The sequence below is a fragment of the Typopeltis vanoorti genome, chromosome 12 (assembly GCF_054136105.1).
Source record: "Typopeltis vanoorti isolate ZY-2024b chromosome 12, IOZ_Tvanoo_1.0, whole genome shotgun sequence".
Classification (NCBI taxonomy): Eukaryota; Metazoa; Arthropoda; class Arachnida; order Uropygi; family Thelyphonidae; genus Typopeltis; species Typopeltis vanoorti.
The window spans coordinates 74,521,616-74,544,631 of record NC_143560.1 but is presented as its reverse complement, the minus strand read 5'-3'; the positions used below and the strand labels follow the sequence as shown (position 1 = coordinate 74,544,631).

Below are 23,016 nucleotides of genomic sequence, written 5' to 3'. Positions count from 1 at the left end.
ACTCTTTCAGACTTTCATTGGAAAAATCACTCGTAAAGCAACCGTGAGGCGAAGATTCTTTGGAATTAGTTGACGGCATGCTTATTGATGCAAGTACTCCCTGACCCCCCCCCTCCCGGTTGCTATGATACTGGTAATCGTGTAGTGGTGCATGAAACTTCGTCAACCTCTTTAGCGTCTACGAAAAGAGGACGAAATCCCATTCAAATGGAAGTTTAGCTTGCATTGTTTCTTGGCTTCGATCGCATCTCCCACAGACCTTCCCCTATTTTCATGTAAATCCAAGAAACCTAATAGCTTCCGCTTTATCTAGTGTGTAGTCTTAAGTGTCTTTTCAGGTGTTTGGTGAATCGGAATCTCAATCAAGCGTTCTTTCTAGCCTTACTAAACCTTGTTTATGGCTCCAACAGGAAGTCCATCCTTTAACCAGATCCATAGCAACGTATGTAATCAAACAAACGAAAGAAAGGGAGATTATTCTCTCCTCCAAAGTCATAATAATATTCTCGAAAGGATCAATAAAGAGGAAAAGAATACAATGATGCTGAACAATACATGATTTGATCTCTCTCTCTCTCTCTCTCTCTCTCTCTCTCTCTCTCTCTTGAAGAACGCTGTCAATGCAAAGAAAGTAAATACTCAAACAAGAAAAAAAAACAAGAAATAAATCACCATTTATTTTAACTAACAGTAGGGTTATCTGTTATTCTGTCTCTCTTTTTCACATAGTGACTTAAAATACTAAAGTGTAACATCATTGGCCACCGATCGTTCAATCTTCACCAAGAGGAACCTTCGATATTATTTCTATAGACTCTAAATTGCAATGTTCTATTTCTGTTGGATAATCTCTGTCTAATATAAACTATATTATATCAAAACTGCTGTCCACAGTTTTTCCTTTAAAATTGCCTCATCAGTTTTCACTTTTAAAGAAGGCAAATAAAAATTTAATTCACGTTAGTGCTCAAAGAGCTCTCAGTAGTGCCGTATGGGAATAAAAAGGTTAGGTGTTTTTTATTATTAAATCTGTTCAACGAAAAGAGTTAATCTGTTGCTGCAAAACGTTTGCCTGCCCATTTGACAAAGAAAGGATAGAGTAACTTTGTGTTTCGATGAAATATTAAATCTGTCTGTTTTATGCGGGTTGTTTTTACAACTTATAGCTTACATTAAGAGGCCTCTGGGAATAATATGGTAATTTTTTCTTTCTTTTTTTTTTATTCTCTCGTTTTCATTTCTTTCTTTCTGCTTTTTCGTTCTCGTTTTTTTCTTTAGTTTTGTCAGACTTTTTCCTGTTAGTTTTTCAAAGCCAAAACATGAACAGCAGACCAAAAAAATATCTCATGATCCACGACGATAAGTTTCGATCACGTGCACTAAAAAAACCTCACCGTTGATTTTAACTAACATTAAAAGATCACATAAAATTAGAATTTAAGTACAATTCGGTTGAAGTTATTAATATATATGTTAAAATAAAAAAAGTAATATTATTCAAGTGTGGATGTTTTATCTTAGGAAGGTATGGTGGAACAGTTGAAACGCCGTCTGGTGGCTAAAGTGAAATATTCTTAGTAAAAGTATCGAGCATATTAACAAGCACGCTAATCACACGTCATTATTATAACATGCCTTACTCTTCAAGAAGCTAACTAGTTTGGACCCTTTCGCTATTTATAGCGCTTCGGGTTTGAAAGCATTTTCTCCCTTATAGACGTAAAGCCAAGGACTGCAAACAGACATTTCATTTATATAATTATCAAAAGCTGGAGCATTTATAAATTACTGCCATTCGGAGTTTCTAAAAATAGAGAACTCCGTGAGAGTAGTTGCTTCCATCGCTCTCTCTCTCTCTCTAAAAATAGGAAATTCCATGTTTCAAGTGTGCATTAAGCAGCCACAACTTCGTATTAAAGTTCTTTAAATTTCTGTACTGTCACATGCACTCACACACACGCACGCACATGCACGAGGAACCCACTAAGTGTGTCATTTATTCTGCTAAATCTTTCGGCCGCTGAGAAATTGGAACAGAGGCCACGTGCCGTTTGAAGCTGACGGTGAAATGCATGCATCTCACCGCTTGTTCCTTTTTTTTTTTTATTTTTTATATAAAGGCACGAGGGTTTCACGACGGGGGTCCTGTAGGTGTCGCTGTTATGATTTCTCCAGGCGATAAGAATGAGCAAGTAATTATGAAGGCACGACCGAAGGAGTAAAAGAAGAAAGAAAAATAATAAAAGCAATGGCAATTACTTTATGTTAATGTATTGCATTTTGATACTTTCGTTAATAGTGTTAGAATATTTAAGATGTTCTCAAATGAGCACTTAAACACGTCTAGAAAGAAACACACTAACGCATCTCCATCATCCCAACTTAAAAAAAAAAAAAGCAGATGAAAATTTTTAAAATAAAAATCCCTTTTGATGTAACAGCTTCGACTGATTGTCACATGCGGTAAACTCCCACATGGGGTCTTCCCGTTCTAGATGGGGAATATTCAAATCTAGGTCTTCCCAGTTAAAGAACATCACATCGTAGAATAAAATAAAAAAAATAAATAAAAATAAATAAAATCTTAAAAGCGACTGCAGCACACCCTCGAGGTCATTTTTATGATGGTAAATCAACAGAAGTGACGCATGGATTCGATTGAAGTCGCCGGCTGGACGTACTTTTATTATGTCTGATTTGTAGACATGGTTCATGAAGTGTTTTTTCCCTGGAAGAAAGAGCGTTTTTTCACACCGCAACTTGTAAAAAAAATCCAACCACAGAACACATTATTCTGAATAACGATCTTGTTGCCTTTAACACGTTTATATTTTTATAAATCCGAAAAGCAGACTGACTTCCCAAGTAGGAATTCAAACGACCTAAAACATTACGAGTGCGTATTTAGTTTAAAAGCAAATGTATCCGACAGGATGTTTTACCTACTTTCTTAATAAGATCTGTCGAGGCCATAAAAAGAACTTCCTTGAGCACATTGTCGATATTACTCCGCAGAACGCGTTATATAAGTTATGTGTCCCGTAGTTCGCTGCTGATCACTTTGAATTGGCTGAAATCCATCAGGCATGACTCTTGCAGCCTTTCTTTCCTAATGGGATAGTTACAACCATCGGTGTGGGGGTCGTTATAAAAGTAGAACGTTATGGTTTGTTATTGGGTCCATGCAAGCGTAACCGCTACAAATAGCTTACTGAGAAATGACACTTGTGAGAACTCACCAGACATTCATGCACCAGGTTTAATAGACGAACGTAAGAAGAACTGCTAAAAACGCACTTTCGCTTGTCCCTTTGTGTACGCAAACTGGAAAGTAATCAATAGAAGAGAAATGCCTTCCATCCGAAATTTGAAGTGTTCATTTGAATCTTCCATTTCATTCTCATATCCCCGCTTCTTTATTTTATTTTCATTTCCGATGTCTAGTATTAGGTTTTATTGCCAATAAAGGCACGTGATGTCATATAATGTCTTGTTGTCAAGGCAACATTGCCGACACGGAATGATGTTTTTTTTTTTTTTTTTTTTTTTTTTTTTTTTTTTTTTTCTCGGGTGTTTCATGACCTGCTCAAGATTTCATCTCTCTCTCCGTGTTATGATAAATAAAATAAAAATTAAAAGCTTTTTTTTTTGTCCTTAACCAAGATCTAGTTATACGTTGCAGGTTAACAACGATCTTGTATTATACTATTTTTGCCGAATCTGCAATTTTGCAGGAATTTCACACTGATTATAATGCATATAAAACAATTTATTCTACGCGCACAATGCATTGGGATCGCCCAGGATAGCAGAATTAATTTTTAAAAGCATATAATTAATATTCAGATGCATTCGTTAGCAATGCACTAACTTACCCAGTGTTGATTGCCCTGTTCCCGATATGTATTAATTTTCATTTAGCTAGTAATCGTCTCAAAGCCGAGTCTTCAATCATTTACCTTGCTTATGATTTGATTTTAATGTCGCATCAGGCACTCCATCCCACCCTTCGTAGACGTTCTACGGTCTCATTTCCATCTCCCCTTGAAATCCTTTACGGAGATCGATGCGGTGCACTGTTCTGTTGCCCCGTAGCATGAATACATGATATACACATGTCACGCTAGCTCTGACTACATCTATTTGTGTGGAATTGCCATAAATATTCTTTCCTTTTCTTTCTATTATTCTCTTCACGGTGTTGAGCCTTCACCTGGCAGTCGAGTTGTGAGGAATGTTCCTCCACTTCATGAGTAATCTGTTTTATTGAAGATGACTGCTAAGAACGAAAGTGGCGAATTGAAAGGAAATATGAATCTAGCAAAAGGAAGAAAAAAAAAGGGGGGAGGAGGTTGAACCTATCTGGGTGGTTGATGGAAGCCATTAATAGTCACATCACGAACCAATAATTCTCGCCGTGCCATTTTCAAAAGCCATTCACGTACAGAAGCAAATATACACTATAATACTTACGTGAGATGACTTAGAGGCGTTTGCTGTTGCTTTCTTGCTTGAACACGAAGCCTTTGCGACTGAAATGAACAGAGTGTTCGCATATCGATGAGGAAGGTCAAAGGAGTATCTTTCAATTCTATTTGGTGACTCGAAATAACGATCTTTTCTCGTTTTTTCTTTTTTTATTCGAAATGTAATCTGTTCCTGCCGTATGCGTTATAGAAACTGGAATTCAAATCTTAACAGCCTAAGGACGTTTCTAGGTATTTAATAATCAAAATCACCAAACAAAAAATGAAATTTAGGTAATAGGGCGTTATATAAATTTCCATAGTGCAACAACAGAGAATATTAAGCCGCATTAATTTTAATTTTTAATATCTCTCCCGCTCTATCTATCTACAGTATGTATTGATCTATCTCCCATCAATAAAACAACTTGATTAGCTCTTAAAACAAATTTCCACTATTTGTAAATAGTGGAAACATTTCGATACAATTGATACAATACTAAGCAATGAATATTACTAAAATTACTTTAATGCAACAATTAATAATTTTCTGTATCTAAACAATTGAAATTATTTGGTTCAACAATAAAGTATTGTCAATTGTATTTAAACACTTAACAATAAAGCATTGTCAATTGATAGTACCTAAACACTGGAAATTATTTCGATGCAACAGTTAATCCTTGTCAATTGTATCTAAACGATAGAAATTATTTTGATGCAACAATTAAACGAAGTTGATTCTGTTGACATAAAAATACATAAAAATCGCAAAATCACAAACTGACTTAATTGTTTGAAATTGCATCGTTTAGATTATTAATTATTAAAAACATAAATGTTTACATTTCTTATAAAACATTATTTTGTACATTTCATATTTAAATAAAGCGTTAATTTCTTCTTTTTTTTTTCATTTCTCAATTCTATTGACTCTTATTGAGATGATTGATTTCAATCATTTACTGAAAATGATTGAAAACGTTCTCCTAAAGATAAAGTTTCTCCATTTTCAAGAATAACTGTTTAATTATATTTTAAAACGATGAATCAACCATGAAATACGTTGTGTAGAACGATCACTACCATACAGGACGCTACTGACAGCATCAAACAAAAATTACTAAAATGCTCCGAGAAGCTCTTTCGATCAATCTTCAATACCAGCTATCAGAACTTTCTGCATTACTTTAGTTTTCTTGCCGTTTCTACGATTTCTTCCTTTTCTACTTTAATGGTAAAGAGAATTCTAACAAAGAACAAATCGATTTCAATCCCCTAACCAATAACATACTTTCTTGGGGTCTGCACATTTCTGTAACGGTCTCGAAACTGTAGAAAGAAGACTGTTGGTGTGCTCTATTAGCTCGGATCTCTTGGGTACTTAGTTGTGCTCGTCCGCTCTTACCGCCATAGATCACCGCAACTCTATTCATTTCTTAGCAGCTTCTTCCATATCGTCTTCGCAAATCTCATAAACGGAACCGCGTCGTATGATCGTGCAGTATAAAAATGACCAAGCAATGTCCGATGCGAACTTACGGACTTGTTTACGGAACAATATGAAAAAAAATCTTCCAACAGAAAAAGCAAATTGACTTCTTAAAAAAAATATATAAAATATAATAAATAATTAAGGCGTGCCATATATGGAAGTACTAATTAGGTTTTTTCTTTGTAGCTAATTATTAGGACATCTCGTTATTTTATTGATAATTCGGAAGTCTTTTGGGTCCTGTTACTTTCATAATAACAAAGGGTGAACGACAATTGAGTTCAGACGAACGTAACAATTGGATTGAATTAATGCAATAATGAGAGCGATAATTAACAATAGAATGTGCATCGATCTAACAAAGGAGTAGTTTAACAACTGTACATAGTTGACTAATATCAACAATGGTCTTGCTCATGCAGAAGATGAACGTGAGCTAATCTAATAATACCTGCATAGTAAGTTAATGTAGCAATTCTCAATCCAAAACGTATGGGCCTGATGCTGTCCGCGGTGTGGATTTTGATTTTTTCACGAGCGAAAAAATAAAATAACAATTTGAATCGAATGCGTATTTTAATTCTATCGCTAATCGATAATCTCGATGTTGGTTTTTTTATTTGGTGTTTGTTTTTCAAATATTAGATGTGTCAAACAAGCGTTCTTATACTGTTTTGTTCCAACGCGCATGCTCCCTGTGCTCAATAGTATCTAAACGTGAACGTGGAACGAGGAACATCAGCGCGTGATTAGTGCGCCATTAGTGTTGTTCGTTTGTTCAGCTTTTGAGGTTGTGTCGCTGCTGCTCACCAAATTACTAGATACGCATTGTGATGCGGATAATGTTTTTTTTTTTTAATGCTGCCCTCGGATTATCTAAGGTTGGACAGCCCTGCTGTAAATAATGAAATATAAATCTGCTTACGCCTTTTATGCTCCAAAGGGAGTAGACTAGAGCCTTTAGCCGTAACTTTTGGAATCTGGTAGGTAGGGTTGACAACCTCCACTCTTAGCCAATCACACATAGCTGGTTTAGGACTATCACTCATTTTTAAACGACATCCAGTTATGCAAGTACGGCAGACAATTGCCGCCATCTCGTGGACTCTAAGCCTACACTGTTATTGCGAGCAGTGTGAATTCTATGATCGATTTTCTTGAGTTGTGATTAAACACCCGAGTTTACAGGAGGGAAAACCTACTTACCCTTGATAGCAGGGGTGAATGCTGGTGTTGAAATTCACGCTTGCTCATGTTATCATTAAGGGAGTGAGAGGTGTGATTGAAGTCTGATTAGCAGAATAATGAATTACTGACCATTTAAAAACTATATATTTAGAAATTTATGTACATTTAATCATACAAATACAACATTTATTTTACAAAATGATATTCTATCTTTTTCAATTTAGCTTCTTGAATATAAATTCTACCCTACGGTTCTTCTTTATGAACTGGTCAATAACATCGTCATAAAAAGTTGGTTGTAACTTAATTTTCCCAAGCAACACGCGCACTTGTAAGGGCTGGCTGAAGCTCACTGGCTAGATCTACGTTGACTGCGTATGGCCTGTGTTTAAGATGACGTGAAAGGAGCGGAAATGGCTATGCGCGTGCATGAAATCCCAGTGTTGCAGCAGGACTTGGAAGCTCCTACAACCAGGCAAGCCAAGGTAGCTTTGACTAGACGAGTGAGCATCGACCTTCGATACACAACGCAAAGCTCAATTATTGCCGCGCAAGCTTAAGACGTCTTCTGTCTATAAAAATAAAAGCCTAAACGGAATGCTTATAAATGCATGCATTTATTAACAAATAAATATTACTTCTTTCTCAATTAATGAGCTTGCGCAGTAAGCATAGCAAGCATGGAGAATTCGCCACTGCTTGCTGAGATTGAGTACGTTTTCCATCATTCAATTAACACAATGGGTATAGTTATAAATATGAGGGGGCTACACCTCAGTTAGTGATGAGCACGCATTATTATATCACTAGATACCGATTTTCGATTCAGAAGTTACTGTTGTCTGCTGGTATAGCCATCGTTGCTATACAGCACGGATGCTTAATCGCATGGCTTTTGTAACCTAACCATAGTGCAGGCAGCATGTCTAATACAACAATGGAATCAAAATCCGTAACTCTAACAATAAAAATTCCCAATTCTAAAAATACTCTAAAGATACAACAGCAGCCTAGCTAACAATGAATAAACAAGTTTTTTTTTTCCAATTTAGTCTGTAATTTTTGAAATCTCTACTTTATAAGATTTATTTCTTAGACTAACATTTCTTACGAAACATAAAGAAAGAAATTCGATAAAGTCTCTGTGAAAATGATCGAAGTTTTTTTTAGTTCTGTTAAAACAAAAAAAAAAGAAGAAAAATCGATACGATTTTCTATTGAAAGTGTGAAACACAAACTTTTCCAGAATATTGTTTTTCATTTTTTCTCAGTCTTCGATTATTTTCACAAATTCAACTTGCTTACCAAGCAATGCTCAAAACTGCAGTATAACCAGCAGCGTCAGCCGGCTCGTTCTTCCGCTTCCAACATCGCATTTATGCGTTAAAATTACAGCACGCACTCTCACACGGCCTAGCAGGCAACGGCAAAAACTCATCACTGTCAGTGATCCATTTTAGAAAACGCAAATCAGCAAGCGGCCATAGACGTACAACGCACTAACAAACAATGATGCGGTTGCCTAGCGATGCAGTCTTGCAAGGCAACAAGAATAATGACGTCACTGACCGAAACAACAATTTGTCAAGGCAATTGTCAAGAAAGAGAGAGTTGATTAGGAGACAATCGTCGTAGGGGGGAGAGGGGGGGATGACGAAGAAGTGTTATTATAGCACGTCGGCATCCAGCTAATGCAACAATCGTGTACTTACCGAATATCTTATCGAACGCACGTGCATGCCAATGCCCCCCTCTCTCCCTTTTTCGGGATCTCCACTTCAGAGGCTAATAAATACTTTAAAACTATTGGATAAATATTTCGATCAATGACTTTTTCCTTTTTTTTTTTTTTTTTTAGAAATAAACTCCACTGTCAGCAATTCTATCGGAGAACCTCAGGAACCTATTGTTATTTTTCTTGAACAGTTGGTTACTGTCAAACAAAAGGCTGTTCCAGAAGTCATAAGTAGAAGGAATAAATAAGGAAGACAAGAAACGGGTATGGTTTATTTGTGTTCGGATTTTAAAATGATACTGGTCAGTCATTCCTCATGTTTTAACAGGCCAATTAGAAGTCAGAAGAATAATAATTATAATAATTATAATTCTGCCTATAATAATAATAATTATAAGCAGAATTATAGTCCTCAGATTAGTGGAGCATCGTCCATGGAGGTATTTGTAGAAAACACAGATGTTATCCTTGTCACTGAAAGACGGTATAGAGATCGGGATTTAAGATTTTGAAGAATGGTTGTAAAAGATTTTGAAAGTGGGAATATTTGTGCATTGCAGGTTTTTATCAGACGAATAAGAGGAATCTGCTGTCATCACCAAAATGGGGGATATGATCGGTGGTAAATGTGAGAGATCATTTATGTATAAGAGAAAGAGGACAGGCGATAGAACATAGTCATGAGGTACTCTTACGTTGATGGGGAAGCTCAACTAAAGGAATCCATTCACTATCACAAGCAGTGGATGACCAGAGAGAAAGTTGACTGTCCCATTACAGATGATGACCGGTAGATGGAGGATAGGAAATTACTGAGCAGGCCTTGATGTCAAACCTGATCAAATGCTATAGAAATAGGAGTAGTTTCTCCAAAACTTTTCATGGCACATGTACGTGGGAGACCGATGCTGACTGAAAGACCTGTCATGTATCCAGTGACAGAATCTATGCTGATGGTCACTGAGAATTTGAATTTGAATGGTGATCATTTTCACTATTATTTTAGAGAGGATTGAGCTGACCTGACAGCGATCGGTCAATACTTTGATGGCTAACCTTTTAGATCTGTTTTTTGGAATGTTGGATATGTGCATGGTTCCGTGTATTGGGATAAGGGCCAGCTAAGTGTAAATGATTATAAAGATTATACGGAACAGGTTTTCGTTCTAGAAACACAACTTTTGAATACAAATGGAGAGATGCTATTGGAACCAGGGACTATTTTGCTCTAAGTTATTTAGTATTATTCTATGTCTTTTTAAATAAAAACCACAGGAGTGGAGTGATCTGTTGTTCAGTTCCTGGTATGATAGTCATCTGTGCAGAGGAAAAAGAGTGATGGCAGAAAAGCAGGACCACACCATCACACGGCCACCTTCGAATTTCATAGTTGGGGTACGCATTCTAGTATGAGATGTTTACTGGCCATCCGTCAGAGCCACACCCGTCCGTCTAGTTGGTAAAGGGTGTAGCGTGATTGGTCGCTCCATAACAGAAGTTTCCAACCTTCCACGTTTTTCAATTCACGCGGAAGCGATAACATTCTCAAGTCTAGGAGTACAGTTCTTGAGTTTTGTCATCGAATACACGTTGATTCAGACATCTACTGCAGTTTTAAAAATGGAAACCAGTGCTTCCATGATCATTCTATAACATATGTCATATTCTTCAACAGAGTAGTATAGATTGATCAAGAAAGCCTCTGTGATTCTCTTTTACATGCTCGGGTGATACTGATTATTTATTATTTTTTTTTTCATTTTAAAATCATTTTTATTCGTATGCATTCATGTTTTATGTATTTATTTATTTCATCTCCCACTCCCTTCCATTTACATGCTCTTTCTGTACTTGCTGCGCTATTATTCCCTTTCACGAGGGTATCCCCAAGAGAGGGTTTAGCGTAAAAGACGCCCTGAGATCTGCTATCACATGGATAGCAAACTTGAAGCGTGCTGTTAAAAGATTTAGACGCCAGCTCAAGCGGATATCTCAAAGTGTCGACATTTAAATCTCTTATGCAATTATTCAATCTTCTGGAAAAAAAGAGTGCGATGCTCAAATCCTATTTGGAAAAAAAAAAAAAAAAAGGAACCAATAGCGCCACCTATTTGGAAAGTGCAATACAACTATCAGCTTTCCTGCTGCGTACTCACCGGCAGTTCTACGAATATTATCGTCATAAAACAGAGCTTAAATATCCTATAAAAACAATAATGACCGCTCGGTACAGAAGATAAAACATTTGCTACGTCACGCAAAGTGTGCTTTTGCTAACGCAGCGCTAATAGAAATCCGAGGGCAAAATCCAGGCCAAGTAAAGTGGGCTTAATGTCGTTATCTGATGCTTTGCCACTAACTGATGGTGTGCACCAGTAAATATGGAAGTCCTGTAACCAGATTATCGATAATAAAACTGGTTTGGACGTCTGCGAAATGTTCTTTGACGCTATTGAGAACATCTAAAAGCATTCTTAAAATGAAATCGGAGAAGACTTTAAAACAGAGATTATTAAGTGTAGTTGGGAACAGTGCACAGAATATGAAAAATTGATTTGTGACTTTTGTCTAGGCAGCTAGAAGACTTTGTACGGCAGCGAAGATTAACTTCAAAAGGTGGTCTGATTTGCGTTTTATTCATTTAGTTTCGAATTTGAAGAATCGTATACTTATGCAGTACAGCTATCTTCCATAAATACACAAGTCATTGCTTTGTAACTCAAGCAAGAAATCTGTAGTTCGTGCTACGGATAAACGTCTAAGATGTAAAAGGTTACCGTAACAAAGATGTCTGTAAAGATGCTCAAGTAACAGGAAATATTATCTAGGGCACTAAGCAGAATCCTTGTGCGGGGATTAAAAACAAAATTTCCAGTTTTACTGCATTTTTTAAAAAAGTTGTTGAAGGCTTCTTTAAATATCCGGTTTAACTTTTTATATTGCGAATAGTTTTGTGGTATGTACATTACTAACGAAATTCCCTTTTAAATCTGACTTTAGTTTGAGTAACAAAATGCCTTGTTACTGGACTAAATTAATTGAGCAAGCTTAAATGTTTGTTAAATTTTCTGAATTAAAAACACTTAAATAAGTGTGTTTATTTTATTTAGCGTATGACGATACAACGGCCGTGAGATCCTCTTTGAAGGGAAGTAGGGCACAATCTCAATCCCCTCTAATTTTATCCCGGCTCGGGACTGGCATAGCTGACGAATCAAGGTTATGGCTGGGTCTTAAGTATTCCTGACTGTAATCCATGTATGTTCACGGGGCCTCGTGGCCTGTTCTGGGAACGAAAAACCCGTGTTTCCGAGTGGAAAAAACCCTACCTCCGTATGAGACTGACTAACTCACCTTTCTCGAAAGAGACTAGATAAAGTTTCCTTGCGTCACCGACGGGAATCGAACCCAGGTCTTTCCGACCAAAGGGCTTCGTCTATACCGACTGAGCTACTGAGGCTCAAAGAAGTCTGTAAGTTGTGATACAAAACCAAAGTAAGGAATGTTACCTTTCAGACGTTTCTTTGGGGCCATTTGATCGTCTAAATAAAACTTTAAAATTGATATTGAATCGATATCCTGCATCTTATCTTCCATTGACAGCTTTGTCCGAAATAGCCTGCAACAGCCCACTAATTTGACTTCATATAAACGTAACGATTATTATGATTGGGTGGTTCGTTCAATACACTTAGACTCCTACTTTCTATCAGGTGGAAAGTCCTTATAAAATTATAAAATTTGCTTGCATATTAGATTGGATTCAAGCTCGGATCTTTCTAACCAATGGGAGTCATCGTTGATATTCTGGTTTCTAGACGTAAAATGATAGTTAACGACGCCTTCTATGTCAAAAAAGTACTTAGTTTGTAGAACTAAGTACTTCTTTTTTTGAATAGAACAACAGATCTTTTTTGTGTGTTTTCGAACTTTAGCCAATAAATTTAATTACTTAAGGACGAAGTACAGATAATTGGCTTGTTGAGCAGGTGTAGGCACAAATAATTGATGTTACGAGCACTGTAAAAAGACTACCAATAGTTATTAAAAGTATTTCTAGATGTCTAAAAATGGCATGAAATTCATAGGATCACACCTTGAGCATTTTTCACATAAAAATACAGTCTTATTAAGAATCTATAAGTGCATTATTGTAATAAGTATACGCAAATATTATGTGGGCGTATTTAAAAGTAATAAGCATGTAATGAATATCTTAGGTTTTTCACATAGAGGGCGTTTTGATTGTTTTCTAAAAGCCATGTGATTTCTGTGTTAGTTAAAGGAAAACTGAACTTTTTTAAGAGAATTAAATTGAAGTAAATATATGCGTGATTAGAGAAAATTTTGTGTGTGTGTGTGTGTGTGTGTGTGTGTGTGTGTGTGTGTGTGTGTGTGTGTGTGTGTGTGTGTGTGTGTGTGTGTGTGTGTGATATTCAGTCTGTTGAATTCCCACTGCTAAGCGAAAGCCTCTCCTTGATGCTGAAGGGATGGGTCTACTTCTCCCATGGCGACCCAGTCCATCTTGGGAGAGTCTATTTGTACGTATGAATAAATGATTCAATCATCAATGTCCATGGCGGGATTCGCTGTCTATTACCGTAGAGCGGATACACTATTCTGAATAATTTTGCGTTTCCTACGCCATGGTTGTGTGTACGGAAACGACCCAGTCGAACATCATGAACCATGTCACACTACCGGGACTCCAGAGATATGTTTCGAGGATGTGGAAATGCAAAGGTTACAAGGGCAGACATTAGTGTGATTTCAGGTGCTTACCAGATCGTGTAGATTCAACAGGAAGTTAGCGACGTATTGTTCTGGTCTATTTATTATATGGGTTGCTGTAAATGAATGTTAGATAACTGACAGCGGACGTATCTGGTAACTTGTTGGATTAGTGGATCTGTATTTAGGGAAAGGGAGAATGTAAATGTAAGTGATCATAACATATATATTATGATCACTTACAAGTGAAAAGCTGTTATTTCTCCTTCGGTTGCAATTCATAATTTCAACGAACCAAATCACTTGAATAACCTAAATCATACAGCATTAGAGACAACATCTGATTTTTCGTTTCGTCCTTTTCCAGATGCGGTAATCAACCAAAAATCAAACAGCTATCGATCTTTCAAAAAAATTATTATTATTATTATTAATCGAAGAGGGCGCTGTGTAGGCATACGAACGGTTGTATGGTTGTATCGCCGGTCCCGTTTTTCATAGTTTTAATGTGGTTCTAACTACTGTTTTTAATTTAAGAGTTCATAAAGAAACTCTGCTTGTCACGCTGAAGAGAGTGATATATCGAAATCGGCCAAGTGGAATCCAAAATCTGAGTGTGCTAAAAATTGAAGCGTACACCGCGGTTGCTAACGAGCATAGAACAAAAGATGTCGCCATCTTTAAAGCTGTCCAAAGGAAGAAAGATGAGTCATGAAGTGCAACAAGTGTCAGAAGGAATTTCCGTCCGACGGATGTTATATAACCTGCAGGAAATGCCATAGGAATCTTCACTTTACATTCCGGACTTTCAGAAACAACCTGGCAACGCAAATCCAATGCCAAACGAGAAGAATGGAAGTGACTAAACTGTAGAGAGAACAAACAAACGCCACTACTCACGACGCAACTGATTACGTCGGAGGCAGAATCAGACGATGAACTGAACAGACAACAAAATACCGGTGAGTCTTATAATTTGAGTTCCGTAAATTTATTACTAGAAAAAGGTTTAGAAAATATAAAATCCAGCTTGGTAGATCTTGTGCAAGAACTATTTGATAAACAGGATAAACCAATAACAAAAAAAATTAGCGAATATGAAGAGTTTGTTAAATTTGATAATTCAAAAGTCGAAGAAGTCTTACAAACGGTAAAAGACATTAAAACCAGCATTAATGCAATAACCGACAGGCAGCACAAATTGATAAAAGACACATCGGAACTCCATCAAGAATTTAATTCCCTGAAACTACAATACGAAGTTTTAAACCAACAACAACAAAATAAAGAAGACCTTGTCAAAAACGGTCTTCCAGAAACTGAATCCACAGAAAATCCCAGAGACGTAGTTTTAAAGTTAGGCCATGCAATTGACATCCCCCTAGAGTATAATGATATTCAGGCCATAAATCTGTTTCTCAGGAAGAACAAAAAACAAGGCTCGCCACGACCCGCACCAGTCATAGTTCGTCTGGCAAGCAAGGCTACAAGAGACAATCTCATAAAAGCCAGTAATCAAGGATTTAAATGCATTGCAAGGCAATACGCCAATCTTTCTATGTGAGTATTTAACACCTTTCCATCAGAATCTTTTGAACCAAGCAAAAAAAGAAAAAAACAGAAAAAAAAAGTATCAATTTTTATGGATCAAAGACGGTAAAATATTCTTCAGAAAGTCACAGACTTCGAAGTCTATACAAATAAAAAGCTCGGAAGGTATAGATAGGTTGCCAGAGTGAAACAAAAGACTCCAACTTAGTTCAATAAGAAGATCTCAACACAACAAAAATGAATGTGAACTATCAGATAGATGTAATTACACCAGAATAATTCAGTAATTGTACTTTCGAATCGCTTGATGCATGGAAACAACACACAGTACAAGCGAGAGTTCTCTCAATCTTGCATATTAACATCAGAAGCATCCGAAAATATTGGTTATTGCTACAGGCTTATCTGAGGAATTACACTGATATTATTGATATAATGATACTTACAGAAGTATCCATAACTAATGGCAAAGCGACTGCTTTCCAAATTCCAGGCTTCCAACAACATAGATCATGCCGCCAAACAAAAAAAGGGGGTGGAATATTAATATTTATAAAACAAAAATTAATAGCAGAAGAATGTATCACTGTCTCCAATCTAGATCATATAAACGTCCGAGCACCACCAAACATTTACACTGCATCAGTTAAAAATTGCAAAGTAGCAGACCATTACTTCACCGCTCTAAACCTGCACACCAAGACAATATCCATGCAATGTCCCACAGAAGAAAAGCGACAGAAAATAATAATAGAAAGAAATAGTCAACCACGAAATAAGAAAAAAAGACTGGGAACACCTGGCATCAGATTCAGCAGGTATCTTATACAACAACATTAAACTCACACTGGAGGAAATATATATGAAAACTACAAAAAATGTCAGAATTCGTTCAAAAACAACACAAAATCCTTGGAAAACACAAAACGTAATCCTAGAAATACACAGAAAGGACGCTTTATGGAAAGAATTAAAGCGATATCCAAATAACACAGCTTTAAAAACTGAATATAAGATAACAAGGCATCGCCTTACAACACAAATCAGAAATGCAAAAAGAAGCTACTACAGAGACAAACTAACCTCCGCACAATACAAAATCAAACAAATCTGGCATCTGATTAATGAGATGCTAGATTGTGTTCTCAACATCACCGCCTGCGAAACCATAAAACACAGCTTCATGAAAGACGCAAAACCTATCCAACAACTAGCAAATGACTTTAACCAATACTTTGCAGATACCATCAAAGAACTGCACAGGAATATTCCCCCAATCACAAAACGTGACCCTCCACTTATACCACAATGAAAACAGATATTATGGTACCCAACTATAAAAGAAGCAGAACTTCTCTCTGTAAAATTTCAAATCAAACAAAAGAAAGACCCTTGAATTGATCGGTGATGGTATTAGACTTAAGGATATCAAGCAACATGCAACTAGCTTAGGCCCTATCCTACTAAAATTAATAAATAAAATATTTAAAACAGGAAGATTCCAAGTATGCTAAAGACCGCTATAATAACACCCGCTATAATATACAAACATGGAAAAATAAATTTAATCAGCAATTACAGACCCATAGCAACATTAGCTATTATCAATCAAATCATGGAGCGCATCGTACTAAAGAAACTCACTGCATATATACGCAGAAGTTTCATATTATCCCCAAAACACAATATGGATTTCATAAAAATAAGGGAATAACATCTCTCTCGAAAGACTTTACAGACGTAATTAATAATGCCTTAGACAAAAACAAAATTGCCATGGTAGTCTTTATTGATCTAACTAAAGCATTCGATACACTTACACATCAAAACCTTGTTAGAAAAGCTGAGGCATGTTGGAATAGATGGGCCTGTGCACAGGTGGTTTACAAACTACCTCCAAAATAGAAAACATATCACACGTATCGGATCAAACCGAAACAGAGAGGTTCCAGTTACCTGTGGAGTACCACAGGAAGCTGTACTCTCCCCAACTCTATTCAACATTTACACGCACAATATTAATCAGCTACCACTCAAAGGTAAGATATTCCAATACGCAGACGATACAGCTATAATATCCATCCATAATAACGCAAGCATAGCCCAAACAAATATGCAACATGATATAAATCTGATCATAGACTGACTGACGAAAAACTCCAATCACCTAAACTCTGAAAAGACAAAATTAACGATATTCAGAAATCCACTGACTCGACCAGTCGATAACAAATATATAACCATCCAACATCCACTTTCCATCATAAAAAACACAGAGAACAGCAAAAGCACTACATTCACTCAGGTTGAAACAATACGATACATTGGAATTGACTTCGATGCAAATATGAACTGGAATAGCCACATAAACCATCTACACAACAAACTCCGAACAATAAGTGGCAAACTCTACAGGTTAAAAGACATAGTTCCCATACGCCTAAAAACACTAATATACAAAGCACTATGCCAAAATATACTAAGATACGCTATAACAACGTATGCTTTCTGTGCACCCTACAAATTAAATAGATTAATGTCGCTACAGAACAAAATGACAAAACTGATCTTTTGGGAACAAAGAGAAAATCACGACCTTATATACATTGCAATGGCAGAACACAAAATACTGACAGCAAAACATTTATGTCACTATGCAGCTTTGCTAAAACATTATTTTGATGCCAACTACAGGACAGTTAGAAATACATACCGTATAACAATACCTCAGACAACTAATTATATCACATATAAATACAAATCACTACGGAAACCTCTACATCCCAGACATGATAAACAAATTACCTTTTGAATACACAAACCTACAAATTATAATAACCCGAAAAGAGCTCTAAGGCCATACTATGAACAAGAAACACGCACCCAAAATGCCATACAAACTTAATGAAACACAATATATTCGTTCAGGCGTTCAGTTCAGCGACGCATCAATACATTCCAAGTTATTTCGTGTTGTGTTGCGTTTGTGTGTGCGCGCATGTGCGTGTATGTGTGTGTGAGTGCGCTCGCTCGAATTTCTCAATCATCGATTTGAAAGCAGAGAAATTAGTTCTCATCCAAGATGTATCATATGTAACCAAGTGCATGTAATGTACGTATCACATTTAAACCGAAGTATTTAATGTATGTATTATATGTAACCAAATGCATGTAATGTATGTATTATATGTAACCAAATGCATGTACTGTACGTATCATATGTATACAAATGTAAGTAATGTATCCTATGTAATGAAATGTTTGTAATAACTGTAACAAAAGTATGCAATATAGAGTTATAATATCCATTGATATTGTATATATAGAGTGTAAAATTGCAAAGAAACATCTGTAATAATCATCATTATGAATATTATAATAATATACGTTGTAAACAGTTATTGTTATTATTATTATTTACTTTAAGTACAAAAACGTATTTGTTATGCATAATTGTAAAATAATAATTATTATTATTATTTACTTTAAGTACAAAAACGTATTTGTTATGCATAATTGTCTTCATATAATGTATGTAATTTATCTGAGAAATAATAATAAAAAAAAAATTTCACCATGCATTACTTATCGTATCATATTATATATTATATATCATTTGCGAAACCTTGATATCGCATCATATTACATATCGTAATATGGTGGGATGTCAGGGATTTGCAAATGATAATATGTGTTGGACATAGCTTGGATACATATTATATCCTTGCGATGATCAGAAAGTAGGACTTAGTACATCTAATAAGCAACTGGATTCAACCAAAGTAATGCATGGCTAAATAAATAATAATAATAATAATAATAATACATTTTTTGAAAGATCGACAGCTGTTTGATTTTTAGTTGATTACCGCATCTGGAATAGGACGAAACCAAAAATCAGATGTTGTCTCTAATGCTGTACGATTTATGTTATTCAAGTGGTTTGGTTCGTTGAAATTGTGAATTGCAACCGAAGGAGAAATAATAGCTTTTCACTTGTAAGTGATCTCATAACATATATGTTATGAGCTGGATAGAACAGGATAAAAACAAATACACAGGAAAACAAATAAAACAGACAAAAAAGCTTAATATGAAACTGTTAAACACAGTGATTTTACAGGAAGCCTTGCATAGAATACAAAGACTCCGAAAAGAAAGAAAATCCTCCAGGCTTTCACAATGAAATAATAAATAGAATAAAAAATAGAACCAACCCTGAATACAAATAATAACAAATAGAAACATAAGATCATAAGTAAACTACTAACTGGGTGATGGAATAAATGGGATAAGTTGACTACAGTGCTTCTGGTAAAGACTACGAAACTGGTTGTTGAGAGGGCAATTGGAAGGGCATAAGTACAGACGCTGAACCTTTTGATATGACGTAAATTATACAGTAATAGAGAAGACGTTTGGAGGACTCTGTACGTCTGGTTGATGAAAGAGGAGGAGTTGAAGAGGAGGGTTTGTCAGCCTTATGAATGGATTTTTGTGACAGACTGCAATGACAGTCACGTGTTATTATTATTATTATTTATTTATTTTTATAAAAATGTACTAGGAGGCGATGTGCTGTTTTCCATATTTCCACAGACATTTGCGAAACAAAACAAAACAACAAGCTCTGTCGTTTTAGAGCCACTACAAAATACATAACGGTATGAAGAAGGATCACTTAAAAGAACGTGCCTAGCACTCGCTGGATACGTTTTGGGTGCACCGTCAGCAATAATTACAGAAGATCGCTACGTGGAGTGAGTGTAAATCTCGCCTGAAGCTTCGAGCACATGATTGGCCTTATTTTCGAGGTCACTTGACAAGTGACCACAAAAGACTGACCTTAATATCAGATTATAAATTTATCAGATATTTCAAAGTAGCAAAAAAAAATAATAATAAGATATAAAATAAAAAATTCCTTCTCAGCAACTGCAGTGATTGAAACCTTGGATATCAGCGAGATTATTATTCCTCATCCCATTCGTAACAGTAATTGAACTTGACCTCTGTCAAAAATCTATTGTCGCGATACGCAAGTCATTAAATATTATGTCAAACATATTAACAATGCGCCATGTATATGATACTTCGTGGCACGTGATTCCATATATAGACTGAAAAATGCTTATCTTAGTGAATATTAAGTTTTTATGCTTTTCCTTTCGTTCTTTGCATGCATTTTTTTTATATTGATGGTTGTTACCGTCTATAATAGCGATGTCGAAAGAACCTAAAGAATCTGTTCCCACATAACCGTTGGCCTGTCAAAATTAAAGCGTGTATATCGCTTAACTTATTTTTTAGACAGAAACAACAAAAGAAGTCTACTCTATATTTACAAAATACTTTGTAAAATAAAATAATTTCATGGGCTTCCATGAGTCAAAATTGGTTTTTTTTAAGTCACTCCCACCAACGTAAGAGTAGAATCCTCGATACAGTTTACACACACGCACGCACACATCGTCTTATCTGTTCCAAACAATTAGCCATCACTCAGCCACTGGTGTGCAACCTGTCACTTCTTTTTACCGACACCGGAAATCTAAAAAATCCCATTTCTCTGTTCGTGCGACATCGCTTCTTCCCAGAGGGCGGGACTGCAAAGTCCATTTGCGGCTTGTCTAAACCGTTCTCCCATAAGACCCATTTTTTCCTTTTGTTTTAAAGTGTCGGAAGGAATGAAGCCAACTCCCGCCAGTAGGATTGGACAGAACACCTATTAACCACCCTCACTGCCCGCATCTGGCTGACGGGAGTCGGTCTAATCACACTTGTGACTGCTAGGGAAGGCCAAAAAGAGATTTTTTTTTGTCCATAAGACTCCACGCGCTGATCTGATGGCGCATTGCTACCATTACCCGAGAAAATTGAGCGACTGGACATCCGTTTGTCTTTCCTATCAGCGATCATTGTCTCTGGCTAGTTCGTGGCAATTGAGAAACCACCCTCCTTCCCCCACCACCTGTCTTGACCCCTCTCGTCATCCCTTTCTCTTTTAATACCGCGAGGAGTTCGTTCTTGTAAGAATTCACCGATAATGGTTCTCAGGAGTGAAAGGCAGGTCTGTTTCTTTCTCTGGAAAATAGTTCTCAGAGCCAATAACATCACATTGCCTCCTCCTTCGAGCACATTCTTCTAAATAGCACCGTCTTTTTGTTCATCCGAAGATAGTGGAACCTAACTAGGAACCAAATTGTTCTCTAAATTAACTTCTGTGTTTGGCAGTGTGTGTGTGCAGAAGATTAAGTTAAAAGTTTCGGCTTTTGTCTTCGAAAGCACTATTTTTAGGATTAGGATGTCATACGTGGAAGGTTTGCCTCGTTCGCGAGTTTGTTTGCAACCTTAATTGGATTGATCAGTCCTTTTATCGAAGGTTAAATTAAGGTCAACAGAGTTTGAAAAACGAATCAGAAATGCTTTGTTCTCTAAGCTCATCCACAAAACATCTTTCCTTCATTGAATGATTTTATTCATAATTAACAGCAAAACGTTGGGTTGCATTTATAAACAAATTATCCATTTCAAAGGCATAAATCTGCATAAATATTTATTACATCGTTTTCTTCATTTATAAACATAAATCTACAAAGTAAGCTACGCCTCTCATTGGCTAAAATGTGCTGTTACTGTATTTAAATATCGTAAAGACATACAAATGAATTTGAAAGAAATTTTAACTTTACTTTCCAATTTACAAGCAAATGTCATGCTATGAGTGCAAAGTAATTTGTCTTTAAAATATGCATACTTACTTCAAATCTATTTTATCAATTTTCTGCAATCACGTTGTACATATGACTTCTCCATATTTCAGTTAAAAGAACTTTCTCAAAGAGAGAGATACAAAACTTATTTTTTGCCATTTAAATTTCGCGTGTTCAATTTATCTCTGACATGTTGCCTTAGTTACGTTCCGTGGCAGCTGCTGTTGGGGGTATAATCCATCAGGCAAAAGTGTTGGATACAATTCTTTATCTCTCTCTCTCTCTCTCTCTCTCTCTCTCTCTTTACTTCTTTTATTAGGAAAGCCATCAGCAATGCTGAAAAATTTCACAGATTTTTATATTTGTTAAACTTGTATCACTGAGTCGTCATAACCAAGTGCTCCTGCACAGTCTGCAAGTTAGAAACATAAAAACAGTATTTGAAGATGTAATGGCATAATGATGAAACAGCCCCTCTCTCTCTCTCTCTCTCTCTCTCTCTCAGATTCCCAGCTAACAATCTTCAGATGTCTTCTTCTTTATATTAAAGAAAAAATATATGAAAACGATAACTGCTTCTACATTATTTTTTAATATAATACTCAAAGAAATAATCCATTTTAAATGAATCTGTGTGGGTTGGTGGCCGATGGCTTTGGAGAAAGACAGTGTCTCGTTTGACAATAAAACCTCTTGACAATCAAAAATCCAATAATGAAACATAGTTTGCAAAATTTAAACACAAAGGCTACCAGAATGTAATGATCAGTATCGCCCCAGGTATCACTACTGATTCTCTATACATAATTGGTTTTCTATGTGACCATTCTACTGCTCATCGCGCAAAAATTGTTCAGCAGTGGTTCAGCGAGCATGATAGCGACTTCCAAAATCTTCCCTGTCCATCATCTCTGATCCGAGCCCCATTGAGAATGTATGGGGGATGTTAGAAAAACAGATTCGGGAGCAAAGTCCTTTTCCTTGAAATCTGAGTCAATTAAAGGACTGTCTGGTGAATGCCCGGCATATATGTTGTAGAAGTAGATGCGAGCCAATACCTTGTGGTGTTGGATTGCCAAACCGCAGGTGTGTTGGAATTCGGAATAAAAGAGGTCAAACACGGTATCAAATAAAAAT

At 36.2% G+C, this 23,016-nt stretch overlaps 1 protein-coding gene across 1 annotated transcript in view; it reads right to left on the bottom strand.

Moving 5' to 3' along the window:
- Positions 1 to 23,016, bottom strand: part of LOC150100892 (glutamate receptor ionotropic, kainate 2-like) — a 73,703-nt gene that overhangs the window by 29,620 nt on the left and 21,067 nt on the right. The gene's annotated exons all lie outside the window — the stretch shown is intronic.